Source organism: Stegodyphus dumicola, chromosome 10, assembly GCF_044657685.1.
Source record: "Stegodyphus dumicola isolate Sdum_Otavi_A_Nest chromosome 10, ASM4465768v1".
Classification (NCBI taxonomy): domain Eukaryota; kingdom Metazoa; phylum Arthropoda; class Arachnida; order Araneae; family Eresidae; genus Stegodyphus; species Stegodyphus dumicola.
Genome location: NC_140777.1, coordinates 81,534,612 through 81,546,117, shown reverse-complemented (window position 1 = coordinate 81,546,117; position 11,506 = coordinate 81,534,612). Strand labels below are relative to the sequence as shown.

General features: G+C 33.0%; 1 long non-coding RNA gene across 1 annotated transcript in view; it reads left to right on the top strand.

Annotated features, from left to right (window-relative positions):
• The first annotated feature begins 2,732 nt into the window (after positions 1-2,732).
• The window catches only part of LOC118183594 (uncharacterized), a 57,804-nt gene continuing 49,030 nt past the window's right edge, over positions 2,733-11,506 (top strand). The window contains exons 1-2 of the long non-coding RNA XR_004757262.2: positions 2,733-2,974; positions 9,197-9,431. This is a non-coding gene — a long non-coding RNA (uncharacterized LOC118183594). The remainder of the gene's footprint in view (positions 2,975-9,196; positions 9,432-11,506) is intronic.

The following is an 11,506-nucleotide window of genomic DNA, read 5'->3' as shown; positions in this document are numbered from 1 at the left end:
ATCACTCATTAAGTGATTACTAATTAGTAATTAATTACTAGTTAATTACTAATTAGTAATCACTTAATGAACAACAATATCGATATTACATTATGAATATATTAATATGTATTTTATAAATTCGAATACAAAAAGAAAATCTACTCATTATTTTTAGCTAAAACATTTGATTTGCGTAAATATATAATATATAATGTAAAATACATATTAATTAGTTTTGGGATATTTGAATGTGATTGGTTAAAATAAAAGGTATTTAGTACTAACGTCTGAAATTACAGAAAATGTTCTGATGCGCGATTGGATACCTCGGATTATTCTGCAAGCCTATTTGTAGAATATTTTATATTACTTTAAATAATTATTTTAATTTACACCATTGCTATAATTCTTCTTTTCCGTAGCTCTCACCAGGATGCAAAATAATTGGTTGAGTATTTAAATCGAGGGATTTGAAAGCTTTGTGCTCCATGGAATTTTAACTTTTTTTTTTAATTCAATTGCCTTTTATTTTTAGTTCTTACTCCTCTTCCATGTAAGTATATTAAGTTTATATTTTTAAAGTATGTATTGTAATATTAGAAATTAAATTAATTAGATTATTATTATTTAAAACTAAATAAATGTAGTTTATGATTAATTTGGGACGATACATTTCAACCCTTAGAAAAGACCATATGTTCCCTTTCACGGTCAATTGAACTGAAATGTATTAAATCCTGTAGCATTTACCAATTAGTTACTAACATTATAAGGTATTTCTTCCACTTCCCTAGCGTGCCTTTGTGGTGTAACGGTAACACGCTGGGCCGGTATTCCAGAGGTCCGTGGATCGATTCCCGGCGGAGGCGGTTGCATATTTTTCATCTTTTCTGCTTCCAATAACATAATGACTCTACAAGCGGAACTAAAAGGATTGTGGATGATGATTCTCCGCACCCAGGATTTGGCGACTAGGTCCCCTAAAACCGTAGTCGCTCCTTAAAAAGAGGAGTATATAAGGTATTTCTCCCACTTCCCTAGCGTGCCTTCGTGGTGTAACGAGAGCACGTGGGCCGGTATTCCAGAGGTCCGTGGTTCGATTCCCGTCGAAAGCAGCCGCATATATTTCATCGTTTCTGCTTCCAATTAAACTAATGATTCTACAACATTAATGATATCCCGGCCGGACATCTAAACAATACAAAATTCACACTTTAGTATGAAATCATAGGAATTAATCTATTAGTCCTCATACTGAAAATAAATAAAACATATATTTGCTTGTGTCTGTTAATCATTTTTTAAAGTGAGTAGAAACAACTTCCTGCAGACGGACGTCCGCGAAAATTGTTGCAGATTAATCTTAAAATAAATTTGTATTAAAATTTGGAGCCCCAGTAAAAGTAGTCTCAGGCAATGGTTCTCAGTATGCAAGTCAAACCTTTGAGGAATATGGACGGGCTTAGACATAAAAGGATTTTGAGATGATTCACTTATCCACCAGAGTCAAATATTGCAGAGCATGTGCGTAGAAAGATTTAATTTAGATTTATCCACAATTATGTATTATTAATATTACCACCAAAGCTGGGATAGTTGTGGCAATGAGCTCCCGTCTGCACTAAGATTCTCTAAACACGAAGCCAGTGCTAAAGGAACCAACTTAATTATTTCTTGGGAGAAAGTTAATTTCATCATGCAATAAACTACCGTATCTCGTATAAGTCGATACCGCGTATAAGTCGACTCCTCCACTTCGATATAAAAAACTCGTAGAAAATAAGAAACCCGCGTATAAGTTGACCACCCACTTCCGAAATCGATCGAGAAACTTCGAAAATTTTTTTTTAAGTACTACATTTATTCAAAATCATCTGAGAAAAAGACTAAATATACGATAAAAAATACCTTGGTAAATAAACAAAATCAAAATCCTTCAACGTCCGATGCATAGTCAGATTCGCCAAACATTTCATGGAACTCTTCTGTCGTCATTGGCTCGTCATCATTTTCAGTCTCGAACTCTGTATTGTTACAATAACTACTAGAGCCTTCGTCGTCATTTTCACTTTCAAAAACAGCATCATCTTCCGTGCCGTCTACTTCGTTGCTAATACAACATTTTTAAATGATTTTAAACTTACTCTAGTTAAACTTACTCTAATTAAAGTATGAAACTCCGTGATTAGTTCGTCACATAATTTAAGTCATGAAATTACATCAAGTAAGTGACTTATAAGTCGTCCAATTTGAGTGCGGGAAGAAAACAACTGCATTATATAAAGAATTTTTTGAACTTTCGATTCTTTTAATTTTTTATGGCCCGCGTATTGTCGACCCCCCCCCACACTTTGAAGTCTTTTTTTGTCCAAAATATCTCGACTTATACGCGGATATATACGGTATATTTTGTTGAAGAACAATCGGAAGAAGTTACGGTATCAAACATTCAGAAGCTCGGGATGAGGTAACACGCAATTCATATAGAGCTTGTAGAAAGTGAACATTTTACTATGATAAGGAAAGGCATAAGCTAACTTTTAAGGTGGGAATAATGCTTTCTAAAATTAAACAAAAACTGTGCACGAGAAGGAAAAATGCGAAAATTTCGTAATAAATAACAAAACTTTAAATGCTCTGCACGTAATTGGAATTTTTTAGATGTTAACTCAACTCATCAATTTTAATTCAAATCTACAATATTGGGTATATATTTTGAAACAGGATATTTTTAGGTCTGGTGTGCCAAATATATTAATTATACAAAAATGCAATAAGAAGATAAATACTTCAATAACACACACTTGTTCCCCCAACGCAAAGCTGGAGAGCGGAAAGAAAAATATATTGAGAGGGGAAAATGTTTATTGTAAAAGGTGATCTCAAATCTTCTCTGCTAAACCATACATCTTTCCAGGAATCTGAAAGAAGACGCAAGGCAGAGAAAGTCGTGACCAAAAATCTTCGACGGATCTGAAATGTAAATTAAAAAGTAAGTGAAACTGTAAACTTGAGTTTAGAATGTTAGGTAACTGGAGATTTTGCACTGTTGGCTCAATCATAAAAACTTCAAAATTTAAAATCTTATCCAGTGTCACTCAGATCTTAGTTTTCGATAAGTGGAGATTTTAATAAGGAAAAATGTAAACTATGTTACGTCAATTAACCAATTATTATCATTTAAAATCTTACTACAACGTCTCCTTTTCCGTATTTCTCACCAGAATGCAAAACAGTTAGCATTTAAATCCAGTGAATATTTAAATCGAGGGTTTTAAATGCTTTAATTCCTGATCTTTTGCCAGCATCCTCTGCAGTTGTATGTTATATCACCAAAATCTACCTGTGGAAAACCGGCTTTAGCTCTTTCGCAAGCTGATGTCAAAACGCGCCATTAAACTGCTGATGATAGCTCAACTAGGTTAATTTTTTTAGTTTCCGATTATGTTGCAGTTAATTTGAAGATTCTTTTGTTCTAAATAATACAAGTGACGATGCTTGCAATCACAAATGGTGCCTTCTGCTTAATTTCACCAGTTAAATAAAACATTTATTTACAAACGTCTTAAGACTTTGCCATGATATTTCAGACGGAGCAAAAACCGGCTTGTGGGTCTAATAGAGCTTTAGGGCCTTTGATTTAATTTCTACACAATTACGATCCCGTAAGATTTACTTTGAAAGTTCTCCTCGAAAGCATACCTAAGTCAGTAGCCTTCGATTGCTTATACATAATCCAGTCGAGTCATCTTATTAAAATCTCCTTATTTTGTAATACTTTCCAAAGTTAAAACTGTATTTTAAGTAGTTAATTAAAATAATTTATAAATTTAAATTACTGAAACATTTCTTAAATACTGGACTTTTGTTCTATTAGAAATGTTTATTATTGATGAAAATGCATTGTAAACTTCAAGAACTTGAAGTGCTTTACACAGCTAATTGAAAAAAATTTTTTTTTTTTTTTTTTTCTCCGACTATTTTCTTCAAAAATAGGGAATAAAAGGTTAGAGTACAACTAAGTAAATGATTTTTGTTCACGTTTCAAAAACATTACCAGGTGTTTTAAAGCTTTCTTCCTTAAGTTTTAGTCGCATATTTATAAAGATAGAAAAATATTTAAATGTAAGAATGAAATTCAAAAGAATAATCCAGCTAAATTAATTATTACTAATTTGTGTGGGCATTATTGTTAGTACGGAAATAACTTTAATTTGCTATGGTAAGAAGATAAAATGAATAAAGTTTGAATCACTTTTGCCAGGTTTTAAAATTCTCTTTCCATATCAGGGCCCACCAGTGACCGAGCGGTCAAGCCGCTTAACACTGGTAGTTCGATCCGAGGTTAGAATCCCGCGAACACGCTGGCTACGTGAGCATTTTCGTAATTTCTCCATGTGTAACGAGTATATGAGCCAGTATCCCTTAGAAAGTTCTCCGAGAAGGCAGCCCCCTGTCATGGATCGATCCTTTGATCAATTCATCTTTGTCGGTTCGTTTTCCATCCACTTATGAATGTTATTAGTCAACTCTATTTGCAGGAAATAAACTGAGACACTTATGCAGGATTAATAATAACATAAGCTATATTTTAATTTTGTAAATACACATTAACTTTTCACAAAGTATTGCTTTTATTCACATTTACATCACACGCCCAAGTAATACATTGCATCTCTCCGTTCTTAACAAAAAAAAAAAAAAATATCTGAAATGTTTAAGATTTTAAATTAAGTCCAAAGGGATGTTTTTTAACATTTTGTGTGTTACCTTTCTTTATTAAATATCATGTTCCTCGCACTTAAACCATAAGATCCAGTGCAACAGCTATATCGCAAAATAGTTTTAAAACGAGCATATCTTTAGAATTTCCGATACAGAGACTCACGCGCTGGAGATAAAAATATTTTTTCTGCACAACGTTGACATTGCTCGCTTTGAAATCCTTGAGTTTGTTAATCAAAAATTCGTCAAAGTTTTAAAAAATAGGAAATCGATCATAAAACAAATTTCAAATTTCAAATTTGGTCTTCCACATGCTCATATTCGTTGGAGGATTACGTTATTCAAAATTCGATGACTCTATGTACCGTTATTTTATGACAATGTGAGAAATATACATACATTTACGCAGATTTTCATTATTTAATTTCTTCAAATATAATGCAGGACTCTAACATTTTATGGCAACAGTTCGAAAAGTGAACCGACATTTATCCGTCCGACGCAAAATGCCAAAACGAAACTAATAGTCCTTCGGGATTCAAATCCCTTTGGACTAAAAAAAAAAAAAAAAAAAAAAAAAAAAAAAAAAAAAAAAAAAGACCAACTCTACTCTCGGAATACAGCCAAACTAATTTCAATTTTTTTCTCACAAGCATGCCGTCCTTCTCGCATCAAGCACGCTTCCTCTTCTCGTTGCCAGAGTTTCTCATCTCTCCTTCCAGCTATAAGTCGTTGGTTTGACTGTTCTTCCGGCAGGCTTGGTCGGTAGCATCCTCTTACCGAATATATGCATGACACCCCCCTTAGGCATATAACCCTCAAATGCTTTACGGAAAACAAATAGACCATACCAAGCTGTTTCGATAGTATCAAACCAAATTGGTTTAAAAAATTAAATTTATCATTGCAGAGTTTCCAAGAAACCAATAATGAGAATTCAAAATAAGAGTGAGATATTTATATATAAGTTTGCAGATACTATTAGGCGTTTTCTCAGGCAAAACCAAACCAAAAATACTCAATGATGCTTTCACCGGTTATTGAATTCCAGAACTTCTTATGAGCTAGCAAAGCAATGAGGATCAGGCGTATTTCTTAGATCCCCCTCCCACCACATACATACACATTCAAAGGGCAACGGGGGGGGAAGAACCCCATTCGCCGAAATCAATTGATGGCGAATTATTTCACCATATTTGAATCGGGAGCCACTTCAGAGTTTTAGATATTTTCGAAACAAAAAATAAACAAGAAAATCAGCGAAGATTTCGCCGGGTATCGAACTCCCGAGCTTCCAATGCTACCATTTGCACTAAGTGTACCCGCAGTGAGGAAGGAAATAAGGATGGACTTAAACATAGGTAAATAAGAATTAAAAATTTCAAAGATTCATCGAATATTTAAATGCTTATTTGTAAAATAAAACTATAAGGAAAGATTTCAGAGTTTTCTAATTGTCAGTCTTTTCTGATTACAATTATAATAATTATCGCAGTTTTCAAATAACAATTCGAATAATTTTTACAGTTTCCTAATTTCAATTCTAATAACTTTCACAGTTTTCTAATCTCCGTCTCTATACGTAATAAACTCAAAGCATGCTTTGAAAATACATATGTTCTGTCATTACAGAATGTAAAGGGACTTATTAAATCACTTCGGCAGCTGTATTCCCACTCTCGTCTTCTTTATTAGAATATATCATCGGAATTTTCTTTTAACAACCGTCGCTTCTATTTAATAAATTGGATTATAGTTTTTCTCGCTACTTCTTTTAAGTTAGCTTAAGTTATATATGTTACTATTATCATTCATCATCTTGCTATTTCCTTCAATGGAAAATTAAATTTAACTCCGTGCTTGATATCTAAGCTTCGTTATATGGTATTTTAAATGTCAAATAATTAAAGAAGATGAATAATTACAGAATAACTAAAGAAGGCGAAAAAATTAAATGAAATGGAGAAATAATAATTAACGAAGATGAATAAATTAAATGAAGACATGTTTTGCAAAAATTAGCGTGATAGAGAATGAAATTTGTAACTTTAAAGCTATTTTGTTCATAGTTTTTTGGTCATATACAGGGTGACCCCAAAGTCCATTAGCATTTGAAAAGTCATTAGTTCACGGAATAATGTAGGTAGAGAGGTAAAAATTGATACACATGCTTGAAATGACATAGAGTTTTATTGAAAGCAGGTAAAAAATTGCAAAACTAGGCCAACATATTGTACTGGACAGCAAAATGTCAGCGATGTGTATGAGGTTCGTGTATGAAATGAGCTGTAGTGAGAGAGAGAATCAGTCCCTTCTTGACTTTGTCACTTTTATATCCTCGCCATCGAGTGTTGGTCACGATGTGATGTGGATTTATTACATCATTCCTGATCAGACCCTTTTAATATAGGAAATGCGTGGCTCTGCTTTTCAAACTGTTAGAGTGAAGGGTGCGAGGGGCGCTGATATGTTACAGTTTGGCTGATAAACACCTTTTCTAAGGTGTCAGTGTCAGACGTGGACTGAGCCCGACCCACTTAACCAAACAAGTTGGTCTCATGTTCATAACAGACCACGCACATTTGAACAAATGAAAATAATCATGTGTTAATAATAATTAAAAACATAAAAGTGAAGAAAAAGAACAAATGCAAACATTTAGACAATAGCAGACTCCAAAGACAAGGAAAAAAAAAACCACCCGCGAACAACAAATACAAACAATGATAACAAAAAATTAGTAAATTAGACCAAGTAGTGATGGCAATAAAAAGCAAAAATCCTGTACTGATTCCCCACTGCCTGGCACTCACCGTTAATAATTTTCATGACAGATTTACATAATTTTGTCATGTCTTTATAGCATAAAAAGTTATTTTCAAAATATTCCTTTTTATGCTATAAAGATTCCTGTATAACATAAAAAGGGATATCTGCATAATGATTTATTTATCGGTATAAAGATTCCTTAAGCCTGTTCTAAGGTATGATTTGTATGCAGAATGGCGCTCCACCCCATATTGCTACAAGTGTAAAATATCTTTTGCACATATTATTTGGGGAAGTCGCGTGCTGAGCTGTCACTTCTGCCATGCCTGGCCTCACAACTCCCCAAATCTCAATCCCTGTATTATTGGTTGTGGGGTTACTTGAAAGAGCAAGTTTACCGCGATCGTCCAATGCCATTAGGGATGCTAAAAGACAACATCCGAAAGCAGTTTCTTACCATACTTCGTAGAGACATTAGGTATTTTTAAATAGCAGGAGAGATGAAAAATGAGCAACGTCTTCGCAGAGAATCGAACCACGAACCTCTGGAATACGCGCCCAGAGAAAAATAGGAAGAATGACATTGTTTGTTTACATTAGCTATACATAAGTCCCGTGATCTTGAATTCATCGGATTATATCTCATAGCTGGCTGTAAATTTATGTTACTAAGTAATTATTTTAAAAGATTTTATTTTTCCGGCATTGTTATTAGGATTACTATTGTTTTTAATTCATTTTAGAGCTTTACACGCAATATTCAAAAATTGTGTTTTTGTGCTGAACGTAATTTCTTCAAATGTTGTGACCTCAAGAAAAATAGATTAGGATCAGAATATTTAATCAAATGTGAAGAATTAGTTTTTATTAGAAATGAAGAATGTTTACTAAAGTTTGGAATGTGAAGAATTAATATTTATTATTATGCGAAGAATTAATATTTATTATTATGCGAAGAATTAATATCTATTATTATGTGAAGAATTAATATTTATTATTATGTGAAGAATTAATATTTATTATTATGTGAAGAATTAATATTTATTATTATGTGAAGAATTAATATTTATTATTATGTGAAGAATTAATATTTATTATTATGTGAAGAATTAATATTTATTATAATGTGAAGAATTAATATTTATTATTATGTTAAGAATTAATATTTATTATTATGTGAAGATTAGTTTACAAAAAACAAGATGGATTTCCAGATACATATCACCTCGTTCTTTGAGAAGAATATGAATCTGTATTTAATAAACAGCAACAACTGAAAGCGTTTACGCAATTAAGATTGTCCTTCTAAGGTGAGAAAGCTATAAAATGCCTTATTAAGCCACCAAAATGCAAGAACGAGTCTATTATTTATAGCCGTAACCGTAACTTAGTAGATTCCTTTCCAACTCATGTAACATTCACAACAGCCATCTCCATGACAGAGAGAAAAATTCTCGATCACAGTGTCTTTCGCGATCACTAGAAAAACTTCAAACAAAACAAAAACAAAAACAAAAAAAAAGCAGGAAGGCGATGATTTCTTCTTTGCTTCTTCATTTTTTTAATTTTTTCCCTCTCTCGTTCTTTTCCAAGAACCTTGATTCCGGTTGATCTCATTCAACAGAAGCGACGGCTGAAAATTCTCAAGGGTGTATTTTTTGATAAATGGATCGTTTCTCATCCCCTCTTCCAGCCCTGCTTTTTTTCTTTTTTTTTGTAGGTGGGAGAGAATCGATACTAGTCGAAGAAAAAATAAAGAACCAGAAGATAGTTTTCATTTAGCAGCGCCATACAAGATTCCGGGTCACGTGCCTTTAATCATCGTCGCCATTGAAAAGCCATTTGGAGTCATCGGTATATGGTCGCGGACATGATAAAACGAATTTAGGTCAGTTGTACGTTTCATTGACCAACGCATGATTCGAATAACACAACTTTCCAATACATTTCTAAAAGTAAGTAAACTTTAGTAATTTTAGTAAATTGTTCTCAAGATTTTTAACTATTATATTGACAATAAAAGTTTTAGGCATGCATGTTTCTTACGAAGGACTGCAACCTTTAGTAAGAAACACTGGACTAATAATTGTGTGAGTACTATACTTTTGCCCATGAAGAAGTTCTTTTTGTAAGATATATTTGTTTGGTTTGATTTATTGAGATTACGGCAAAGCATACTAGAGCTATCGGCCTATGGAGAGGGATGTCTTCGTGAAGGACTTTCTAAAGAAAATTGGTTCGTATCTACGTTACACGAAATCTGGAATTCAATGACTGGCAGTTTTCAGCATTCAAAGCCATTTTGTTAAACAAAGTAGAAATATCTTACTCTGTCTCACACAAAATGCAGTTTGTTGGCAGAAAGGGCAGGCTTTTTGAGAAATACTTGTTTAATTAATTTTAAAATTTAAAATACCATTTCATGCAATATTATGTTAGTCAGTAATGATTTTGTCATAGGATACGAAAGCATAACTTGATAATATATAAAAATTTTTAAGAACGTGGTGTGTAAAATTGAAATACAAATGTGCTTAACTACGCTAGGTATTTTTAATTCCATTTGCGAAGTCTTGTCAAGATTTACCTACAGTTGCTATTTTCTATTTACGGTTTCCAGTTAATTTTCCCACATGCGAAAGTGAAATTCTTATTTATGGAAAAACAAATTTCGAAAATAGATCTCACTATAAGATTGAAAAAAAAAATTTAAAGGTCTAAATGTTTTGCTAAAGATTTAGAACGAAACATATAGCTGAATAATATGAAAAAAGGATTGCTTTTAGTAATTTGAAAATACAGGTTTCATATTTCTGTGAAAGGCTGTATAATTTCGAAGTAAAGTATGCAAATGATATCTAATTTTATTACCTTAAAATACAAGAAACCCCATTCATGCCCTTCTCCCATACTTTACACATACTGTATGTATCGACCACCACAGATACGCCACAATATAAATGAAAATAGCAGTGACTAATTCTTCATGACTGTCCTGCTGACTACCACACAGAACACTTTTCAAAGGAAGTTGTGAGGGAAACACTATAATCAAAATTTGCTGAAAAGATAAGCAGAACCCAAAGAACGAAGTTATGATTAATAAAGCTTAGCCATCTGACCTGGCTGGATGAAACTTTCTATAAATATGCTGAGATGCATTATAAACAGAGGCCGGTGTTTCTTGTAAAGTCATCCACCAAAAGATCAATTCCATAAAACTACTATAACTAATTTTGCTGTCGTAAGAATAGTCCAACTAAAAATTTGCAGTAAAATATTTAAACCTGAGATCGCTAACAACAGGCAGTGGATTTATCAAGATTTAAAACCAATGATTCAAACTGTTTTTAGTATGAGATAAAACTGAAAATTAATTCTTTAACCATCGTAACTCCTCTTCCAAATCATTTATTTATCATCAAGTCTAAGGACCTAAACGAAGAAGTAAGGATCAACCATACTTCTGAAGGCACCATTCTCAGTTCGAGACTGGCATTCTTTTTGCGAAATTAGCTACTGGAAAACACAAAAGATTTGCTTTCTTTTGCATTTTTTTCATACCGTGGAAAAGGCTCAGTTCCATTATTTAAAGAAGGCTAAAAACCTTCTATTCTCATGAAAATGAAGTACTGAAGAACTATTTCATGGCGCTTAGGATGTCGCAGAATACCAATGATACAAAAGCCTTAGAATAAGAAATCCGAATACTAAGCCTTTGAATCTCTAAATCTGGCCCTATATTTAAGCTTTATTTGTCCACTCTACTTGCACTTCATGAGGGAAGAACAAACCGCCTCTATAGCAAACTTATATCTTTTTTTGTTTGATAAGGTCAAATCCGTAAGCTAGGTCTTTCATAGCTCTTCAAATGTTAACAAAAAGCAACACATAGTTACAACTGCCAAGAATCAGTAGCATGGTTTATGCTTCACGCATGCGCAACAGGCATATTTTCTGCATGATAACATTCGTCGCCTGGCCAAAGAACATCTATGTATGTTTAGCATGGCGATGGATTCACAATTCA